The sequence below is a fragment of the Bactrocera dorsalis genome, chromosome 1 (assembly GCF_023373825.1).
Source record: "Bactrocera dorsalis isolate Fly_Bdor chromosome 1, ASM2337382v1, whole genome shotgun sequence".
Classification (NCBI taxonomy): domain Eukaryota; kingdom Metazoa; phylum Arthropoda; class Insecta; order Diptera; family Tephritidae; genus Bactrocera; species Bactrocera dorsalis.
Genome location: NC_064303.1, coordinates 63,418,022 through 63,428,961, shown reverse-complemented (window position 1 = coordinate 63,428,961; position 10,940 = coordinate 63,418,022). Strand labels below are relative to the sequence as shown.

The window sequence follows — 10,940 nt, the reverse complement described above, 5'->3', positions numbered from 1 at the left end:
GGAGGGTTTGACGGAAATCACCAGTCAATAAAACTACCAAGTCATTTTCGATATACCAGATTTTCGCTTTTTTTCTAAGAAAAGCAGAGTAAGAATTAATATCAGCGAGTAAGATCTAAAATAATAAAATGACTGCTAACCACAAAAATTACGGATTACCTAAAAAATTTGAATAGTTTTATACTGCATGTATATTCTGCAAGCAGACCTCGTAATCTTAGTAGTAAAGTGACTGTTTCGAATCGTATTCAACGCAGATATTAAAAAAGTGTGTCGCCAAATACTCGTTGAAAGCAAACACACTCCGTTTCAAAGAATCTTATTTATGAAATCCCCTAACGACCCTATAGAAGATTTTGAATTACAAACTGTTACTTTTGGAATTAACTGTGCTCCATATTTAGCTATCCGTGCCCTCCTCAAATTAGCGGATGATGTACAAGGAACCCACCCACTGGCAGCAGATATACTTCGAAACGGAATGTATGTCTATGATGTACTTGCAGGAGCACATAACGCACCAAAAGCGATAATGACACGAGATAAACTCACTTCATCTTTGAAGTCCGCAGGATTCCCTCTACGGAAATGGACCTCAAATGACCCAAATGTTTTATCTGGAATCCCACAAGAACACCTATTGGATACCAACTCACTCAGTTTACCAGAATCCAATAACACAAAAACACTAAAAATCAGATGGAATGCAAAAAAAGATGCGCTCTTTTTGCTCATCAACCCTATTCAGGATAACACGTCGTATACTAAAAGAGAAGTGTTATCGATTATAGCAAAATTGTTTTACCCAGCTGGTTGGCTCAGCCCCGTTGTAGTCACAGCTAAAATAATAATGCAACAGATATGGCTTCATAAATTCGATTGGGATGAATGTCTGAAACCCTTAACTCTCCATCGATGTAAAATATTCATAAAAGACTACGATGCCTTAAATCTCATTAAAATTCCTCGATGGACTCACTTTTCGACATCAGCGATCAAAAACTTTCATGGATCCTCTGACGCATCTGAAAAAGCTTACGCAGCAGCCCTATATATAAGTGTACTCGTATCTACAAACACAAATACCTCGACACCCCTTTTGGTATCCAAGACTCGTGTGGCCCCAATAAAAACTATATCGTTACCAAGGCTAGAACTTTGCGGATGGCTAGTGGATGCGACCCTACCCCAACAAAACATTACCCAATACCGTACTCACTTTTGGGCGGATTTCACAATTGTTCTTTCATGGCTTAGCAAACCCCCATGCACATGGACAATCTTTCTATCTCACCGAATTGCCACAATCGCAGAAAAGGTTGGAACCGAAAATTGGACTCACGTCGAAAGCCAAGACAATCCCGCAGATCTAGCTACTCGCGGAAGCACACCTCTAGAAATGGTTAATAATGACGTCTGGTGGCACGGACCCCAATGGCTAACACTCGACTCGAAACACTGGCCAGTAACTAAAAAAATCAATCCATACAACACTGGAACTCCGGCCAATCAAAACCTTCGTGAACACAATACAAGAGAATATGCTGGATAGATTCTCATCCTTACCCAAAGCCATTCGAGTTGTAGCATATTTGTTCAGATTCTGTTTGAAAGCGTCATCCAATAAATCACAACAGTCATCCGTTGGAAATAACTCCAGAAGAGTTCAACACTACAAGCACGAAGCTAATTATTTTATCCCAAGTATTTCCAGGAAGAGTATGAAGCCTTAACCCAAAAAACCAGCATACCCAAAAAAAAGTACAATTTTGACCCTAAACCCTTTAATCGATCCCAAAGGGATAATGCGAGTTAATGGTCGGTGGAGCAATTCAGTGGCATTATCATACAACGAGCGTTATCCGATTATACTACCCTATAGCAGTCGATTAGCCAAACTACTCCCCCAATTTACCCATCTAACAACCCTTCATGGCGGCAACCAGCTAGTCTTACGACTTATGCGTTCAGAATTTTGGATACCGAAGCTGAAAACTCTCATCAAGTCTACCATTCATTAGTGCAAAACTTGCTTTTTGCACAAAAAGGGCAACACTACCTAGATTATGGCAGCACTGCCCACAGAACGTACCACCTTAACCCGCCCATTCGCAGCAACAAGAGTCGATTTCGCCGGTCCCTACGACATAAAAAATTACACCGGCAGAGCATGTCTGATCACAAAAGGTTATGTATGCGTATTTGTTTGTTTTGCAACCAAGGCAATACATCTAGAGCCAGAAAGTGATCTCACCACCAACGCATTCATGGCCGCATTCGCACGTTTCTTTTCCAGGCGCGGATGTCCCCCCGATCTCTATCCGAACAATGGTACTAATTTCGTTGGAGCGTCTAAACTTGTAATTAAAGATTGGCGAGAATTCATAAAGTCATTGAAAACTCAATTAACAACTAGTGAAGTACACCAAAACATCAACTGGCACTTTAATCCTCCAGGAGCTCCACATGGGTGGACTCTGGAAAGCAGGAGTGAAAAGTTTAAAGAACCACTTAAAAAAGGCTTAATAGGTACCCCTTTATTAATCGCAGCGGAACCTAACTTAGAAGATGCATATCTAAGCATCGCACAAAGATGGCGGAAACTGAAGATACTCCATCAACACTTCTGCAAACGATGGAAAGAAGAATATCTGAAAGAACTCCACAAAAGATACAAGTGGAAATACCCTCAGCGCAATATAGACGTCAACGATATGGTAGTTATACGTCAAGAAAGACTAACCCCAAATGAGTGGAGACTTGGTCGCATCGAAAAAATGTATCTCGGTGCGGACAATAAAGCAAGAGTAGTTGACATACGTACCTCTCAGGGAACAATTACCCGCCCAATAACCAAAATAGTCACTTTACCAAGCAATTAATCTTATTTTCTTATAGTGACATGGCCCCTCAAACCAGTACGATTTGCAGTCGCCAAAGCAGCCCCACATTCACTGTACGATCCCTCAGCGTGACCCGTAGATCAGCCCACTCCCCGACGAAGGATCCCTGGCAAGACGCCTACATCGCTTTAAAGAGACCCTTTCACCCATTCGAGAGGAGCGAGGAAATACGAATCGCACGGCCCGACGTACTATCAGCCTTTCTCCTATTCGAGAAGAACGAGGAAGTACCCGGTTGTTCTGCAAAGACCCAGAAAAAACAACAAAAAGCAAAGAAAGATTGCATAAACAAAAAGATCTACCCACGTTACTGGCCAAGTCGACCCTCATACCAACAGTCATGATCAAAGCGATGGCAAATGGAATAAAATATGAGCCATAATCAACCCGACCCGAATGGTAACTATAGTTGCCTCAGAGCTGGTTCAAAGATTGAGGTTACCGAAAACGTACCTCGACTCGCATCGTATATGCAAAGTCGTCATAGGATCATTAACTGATTCCGACTGGCATGTCGAAGTTAACTGCCTACTGACGCATAATTTACCCACCCGAGCCTATAATCGTGACTTAAGTGGCGAAATCATTAGGAAGTTCGACCACTTAGTCCTAGCCGGCCCTAAATTTTGGAAGAATGTCAAAAGCTGACATCTACCCGAGATTAATGAAACCCGGATTATTCAACCCCGATAAAAGCACTGTGATCGCACAAAACACCGCACTCGGTTGGACTTTAACCGGTGCTTGTGCCCATATCAAAATAGATATAAAAATCTTTTTATTCGTAGACCCTGCAAGGCGGCCGGATGCTCATACCAAATGAACACATCCCTGCATTGTCCTCCTAACTCGTCTAAATACGAATTAGATTAAATTAAAAACCCACACACATAACCACATAATTGTACATACTAACCCACCCATACTATACACGTACAAGTATTATACCCTTAATATACAAATCTTAATTGTTACCCAAATTCTAGTAGTTTTTATTTTATTTGGCACAGGCAAACACACGTCGATCACCCCGACAATGAGTATGTTTAATATTATAAGGGTAAGGATTTTTAAATAAAGATAAGAAAACTTCATAATTTAAATATAATATTTTATTATTTTAATAATTTATTTAATTTTAATGTAATGTTTTTAATTTTAGCGTTATACATAAGTCGCTTGACGCAACACCGGCCACCTTGACAGCATCATGATTGTTCAAAATTGAACATGTTCGTTGCTACCAAAGGACGGCCAACAATATTACATATATTTAAACCTTTTATATTTTTCACAAATGTTAAATAAGATAAGAAAAATCTTACTATTGATACAGTTCACATATATTGGATAAGGCAGAGGCAGTACAAAACATACCCAGCAAAACTTGCGTGACCGAAACTCCAATACATTTACACAATTTTTACTTGTCACTAACGCTCCCTCACAAATCTTTGAAATGAGTAAGAAGTCAATCTATTGTGTCTTTTGATTGTTTTATATTATAAGCTCTTCACTCAACAGATATTAAGCAAGAATAAAACAAAAGAAGACAAATAATTTTTTTAGCTGTCACCGCGTATTGAAAACGATGGATGTGAAAGCGTACAGCATGATACCGTGAATTTGACATTTGCTTGTTCGTTGTGACAAATTGAATTCGAAGAAAAAAAATTTCGGTTACAAACGCGTCGATAAAGAATTGTGCAGATTTGTGCTGTGCATATTTTTGCAAAATTATTGAAAATAAATATTGAAATCTTTTAGAATTGTGTTTCGTTAATATTTGTGAACATCTTGTGTCTATTATTGTACTTATATTTGGAAAAAGGGTGAGTATAGAAAATAATAATTCAATATGGAGCAAAATACATTTAGTGCATATGTGAGCCGGGAAAAAGGCTTTTAATCTTTGAAGTTGGTCGCCTTGCCGTGGCGAAGGGGCTTAAGTAAGAATAAAGTGTGCATCCCAAAGGAAACGCACTCTAATCTTACGAACTAAGAGGGACACTTCATAATTTCCCACAATAGTGATATGGATGAATAAACCCTAGGTTTTACGCCCATCTCCTATTGTGGAATTGTGAGGATACCCGAACCAACACCACCCTAAGCCAAGGTGTCGAGGTACCCGTGCCAACGGCTGAATGGTCAGCGGGGGGTAATAAATAGCTGATCGCGAACGGTCCCCTCCGATGCCCGGGCGAGGTCGGAGGTATAAATCGCCTTCTCTCCGTATACCGGCTCTGCGGACGAGTGACCAACCCTTTCCGGATTACTCGTGGGACCAAAACATGAACGTAACAAACAACTTAACAACAACAACTACAACAACAACCATGACGACGACAACAGCGACGACTACGGACATGAATTATAGGAATCCTATCACGGAATCCGAAGAGGACGAATTGCTTGCCTCCAGCCAGGAGACAAGTAAGAGTACTACCGGACGTACCAACCAAAGTACACCGGTAGATACAGCAGACAAACCATCAAATTTAAGAGAGGAGGCGTCCACCTCCAAGGCTGCCATGAGCACCAACCAAAGTGCACTGGCGGCTAAAGGAGACAGCAGAAAGAAACGCAAAAAATCCTAGAATCAGCTGAGGAAAAACCGATACCAGAGGGCAGTCTTCATACTAGGGAAGATAGCCAAAGACCAGGCAGCCGGTACCCCAGTTGATGAGGCTGAAACAAAGCGCCTCAAATCTATTGTAGAGGAATATGAGAGCTACCTGAAAAGGAAGCAATCACAACCTCAAGAAGAGAGCAAACGAGAGAGCACTTCTCAGAAGAGAAATCGCTCCACCACAGAAGTACCCGGAGCTCAGTCCAAAAAACCGAGGAGGAGTGAGGGTGAACACAGCAGTACAACAACGGCAAGGCATTTCTGCGATGTAGCCAGGGATAGCCTGCAGGTGGCCATAATAGATGGGAAATCCTCCTCTCCGAGCACTATTCAGGAGAGATGGGTGGAGATCGATGTCAGATTGTCGAGTATGGTGCTAAGCTATGTACTCGACAATCCTGAGGGTCCCCACCCGGAGTTTGACTCCTCTGAGACCTTCAGGGGCTACAGGGTCACCAAGTGCGCAGACCAGGCCTCGCTAGATTTCCTGACGGGTAGTGTTGCTAAAATTAGCAACGCCTTTGTAGGCCTCCAATTGAGGCTTATACCCGCCAGGGATATTCCAAAGAGGCCTCGGGCTCGCATTTGGTTACCCCCACTCGAGGAGCCAGGCGAAAAACTCCTGAGGTGCATTAAGCTGCAGAACAAATCTATACCTGGTATAGATGAGTGGCAGCTTATCAAGGAGGAAAACCCAAACAAAGCAAGCAAGCCAATACTAGTGGCCATTTGTGATGAGTCCATTGAGGTTCTGAAGAAGACTGACAACAAAATCAGCTTCGGAATACGCAAGGCAAGAATAAAAATCTTCCAAGGCGACAAAGCGGCTGACGAAGACGACACGGAAGAGGTCGACGACGCCAGCCAGTTGCTAAGGAATGTGGGCATTGAAGAACCCCGAGATGCCCAATAACAACAGCATAAGATGCGTACAGATTAACCTGCAGCACTCAAAGAGTGCTACAGCGAATCTGACAACCCTCGTAAACGAGGGGGGCATCGACATCAGCCTAATACAGGAGCCCTGGGTCAATGAAGACTCCATAAAAGGGCTAAACAGCAGCAATTATAACCTGTTTTACACGCGGAACAGAGGTAAACCTAGGGCATGCATTCTTATCAATAAAAGTATAAATGCATTTCTTTGTCCTAATTACAGCACAGCAGATATCACAGTGGTGAAGGTGGAACAGAAGGAAAAGCCCTTCTTCTTGGTCTCGGCCTACTTGGCCCATGACGAAGACATACCACCGGCCCCGCTCACCAGGCTAGTAGAGGAGAACAAGAAGGATGATGTCCTAATAGGGTGTGATGCAAATGCAAGGCACACCGTATGGGGTAGCTCCAGTATAAACACCAGAGGTGAGTCACTCTTGCAGTATATTTTGAATAGTAATCTAAGTATTTGCAACAAGGGCGATAAGCCAACTTTTATTTTCCCAAGCTCGGATAGGTTCCCGGGGTGGGAGGAAGTTCTAGACCTCACGCTATCAACAGACACAGACAGTCTCGTTGTGGATAACTGGAGGGTGTCCGATGAGCCTTCCATGTCGGATCACTCCTGGATACTCTTCAGCATCCGCGAGAGGTACAGTCCGCCTCTCACATACTGGAACCCTAGAAGAACGGCATGGGGAAAATTTACCAGTATAGCAACAAAATGCCTCGAAAAGGGAGGCAATAAGAGTATCAGAAATCCAGAGGAACTAGATTCAGAAGTAGAGAAGTTGGAAAAAATCCTAATCACAACTTTTAATAAATCTACTCCGCTAACAGTTTTGAAAAAGAGAAAGTCTCTTCCTTGGTGGAACAGTGAACTCAAGAATTTGAGAACACAACTAAGGAAAGCTTTCAATGAGAGTTTTAGAACTAAAATATGGCAGCCATATAAAGACCTTATGAAGGAATACAAAAAAGCAGTCAGGAAAGCTAAAAATGACTCATGGCGAGCTTTCTGCACATCGATTGAAAGTTGCAGAGAAGCCGCTAGGCTGAGTAAAATGCTATCCAAAGACCATATTAATACTGCCTACATTAGGGCGGAGGGAAGTGATTGGACCTCCTCGGCAAAAGAGTCTCTGAAGGTACTAATCACAACATACTTCCCCGGGAGTCAGCAAACACCTTCAACGAGGGTTCAACCGGAACCACCGGTGAACGCAGCTGACTATCGAAGCCAAATAGTAGACAAAAGAAAAATCAAATATGCCATAAATAGTTTTGCACCATTTAAAGCGGCAGGTCCTGACGGGATTATGCCCATAATGCTGCAGAAACTGGTAGAACCAATGGTTCTAAGGCTTGAAAATATATACAAAGCAAGCATTCAACTATCCTACATCCCAAGAAGTTGGAAAAGGAGTAAAGTTGTGTTTCTTCCGAAACCAGGCAGAAGAACGCACGAGAACGCCAAGGATTTTAGACCTATAAGCCTTACCTCATTTATGCTGAAGGTACTAGAAAGGCTAATAATATACACGTAAGAACAATAATGGCGGAGAAGTTATCGAAGTCCCAACATGCGTACATAAAGGACCGATCAACCGAAACCGCCCTTCACGAGGTGATAAGTGTGATTGAAAAATCACTGCACCACAAACAATACACCATGGCTGCTTTTCTAGACATAGAGGGCGCTTTCAATAACATAGAAGTAAATACGATAATTAATTCTCTGGCGCATGGGGGCATAGATGACACTGTGTGCAGATGGATACTATCGATGCTTGAGAATAGGAAGATTATAGCTTCAAACGGCGCTGCAACACAAACATGTTACGTGAGTAGAGGGACGCCTCAAGGGGGGGTCCTCTCTCCGCTTCTATGGGTTGTAGCGCTGAACGAAATACTCCTCCAATTAAACGGTGGAGGAGTGAAAGCAGTAGCGTATGCAGACGATATAGTGTTGTTGGTATCAGGTATGTTTCCTTCAACAGTCAGCGAGATTATGGAAAGAGCACTTCGTAGGTTAAACCTATGGGCTAAAAGCAATGGTCTAGGAGTTAACCCGAACAAAACAGAACTGATGCTATTCACTAGCAGAACCAAAATACCTCAGTTTCAACTTCCGGTACTAAACGGCACAACACTCACTCTATCCCCAACAGCTAAGTATTTTGGGGGTGGAGATTGACGCCAAACTGTCCTGGAAAATAAATATAGGAAAAAGAATAAACAAAGCATACATGGCGTATTATACTTGTAAGAAAATTGTCAACAAGAATTGGGGCCTCAAACCAAGTATAATCATGTGGATGTACACGGCGGTCATAAGACCCATACTCACATATGGAGCTCTGGTATGGTGGCCAGCGCTAAACAAACTGTACAACATTAGAAAATTAAATGGAATACAAAGAGCAGCATGTGCGGGTGTTACAGGCGCAATCAGGTCATGTCCGACTGATGCGCTCAATGCGATCCTGCATCAACTACCAATGGACATTTTTATTCAAAAAACAGCAGCTATTGCGGCGATAAGAATAAAAGAATTGGGAGGTTGGAATCAGCAGAACTACGGACATAGTGTAGTCCTAAACAAACTCACTATTAATAAATCAGACTACATTCTCCCAAAGCTGGATTTCAATAGACACTTCCAGGTGAGGATACCATCTAGACGAGAATGAAGAAGAGGTTCAATTGCAGAGGAGGGTACCACCTCAGTCTATACCGACGGGTCCAAAATGGACTGCGGAGTGGGCACGGGGGTATTCTCCGCTGATCTGGGCATATCTCTCTCTATACGTCTACCGAACTCGGCTAGCATCTTCCAAGCAGAAGTACTAGGGATAGAAAAAGCCTGCGAAGTTCTATTAGAAAACCACGGGAATATACATAAAGCAACTATATTTACGGATAGCCAGGCGGCCCTCCTGGCATTGTCTTCACCCATGACAAATTCCAGTATAGTTCACAACTGCAAGAGAGCGCTAAGCTCAATAAAAGACAAGCTCCAGCTAAACTTGATCTGGGTTCCCGGCCACAGGAACATTTTCGGTAACGAAAAAGCAGATGAGTTGGCAAAGGCAGGAGCTTTCCTCAATGAATCCGAGGCAGAGCTCATACCGAGCCCGCTAGGATCGATCAAAGGAGAGATCAATAGACAATTTCAACAAATTGCTATCAACAGGTGGAAAAACATTACAAAATGTGTCATAGCTAAAGAATTATGGCCAACATACGACAGGAAAAGAACCAACGGCCTATTAAATAGGTCAAGGAAAAGTATATACAGAATAACAGCTACCACAACAGGGCACTGGCCATTTGGGGAACATGCGTCCAAAATGGGTATGCCCTACAACGACATCTGCCGTGGCTGCGGAGTAGCAGGGAACAAGGAAACAATCTTCCACTTTCTCTGCGAATGCCCAGCTCTGGCACAGATCCGACACAAAACACTCGGAAGCCACCAAGCACCAAACCTTGAATGGATTTCCACCAAAAGCATATCGGACATAAGTAGTTTCATCGAAACCTCAAAATGGTTTGAGAGAGAAGGTGGAACGTAACAGCAGATACAGGAGGTTCCACGAACAGTGTATCAAAATGGCACATCAGTGCTAATTGAGCCCGATAGGGCTGGACTCCTACCTACCTACCTACCTAAGTGCATCTAACTTTGTGAAAAAGATGTAAATTTTGATTGTGATCCTGATGTGGAGGGATTTACATCATCTATTTCATGAATTTTCAAATTAGTATTTTTCACTGTAATATTGCATTGTCCCGACGGTATTTTATATATATTATGTTAAGAAATGAATGAAATTAAAATGAATTTTAATGCTGCCATATTTTTATTTCTTAATCAGATGGATTCACCAGTGCTTTTTGATGACACCTATTTGGAGGAATGCCCAACAACGTCTTCGACTCCCGTAAAAGGTGCATGTAAAATTGTCATTTTAGTTTTCAATTTACTTTCATGCATTTATTATTGCAGAACAATTGACATTTAAACGGAAGAAGTTCAACGTTTCTGGTTGCTACAATACAGAGGCAAGCTTCTCAAAGCAACAAGTAAAGCCTGTGGATGGAAATGGTAATCCAATATATTGTTTCTTAAATATTTTTACTTTATTACGTTTACACCTTTTTCAGATGTTTTTAACATGTTCTTCAAATTACAGACACAGTTTGTTTTAAGGATGAAAGACAGTGTATGTGATGTGTTGCGGCATCTGTACACTGACGAATTCCTGACTTTGTGCAACTGGGACGGTAGGGGAGACAAGCAACCGCAATCAAAGTTTCTGTTGTCCAACATATTATGTGGTAAATTTAATACATACATATTTACCTAAAAGGATGTATTTTAAATTGATTTTTCATTACATTTTTTATAGATTCTTTCATCACTTGTGGACTTGCAAATTTCGAGCAACAAATGTGGAAGTCCA

General features: G+C 42.0%; 1 long non-coding RNA gene across 1 annotated transcript; it reads left to right on the top strand.

Annotated features, from left to right (window-relative positions):
* Positions 1–4,485: 4,485 nt before the first annotated feature.
* Positions 4,486–10,562, top strand: LOC125775760 (uncharacterized). The gene is made up of 3 exons (XR_007421368.1): positions 4,486–4,735; positions 10,353–10,425; positions 10,484–10,562. It is a non-coding gene; the product is annotated as an uncharacterized LOC125775760 (long non-coding RNA).
* The last annotated feature ends 378 nt before the right edge of the window (positions 10,563–10,940 follow it).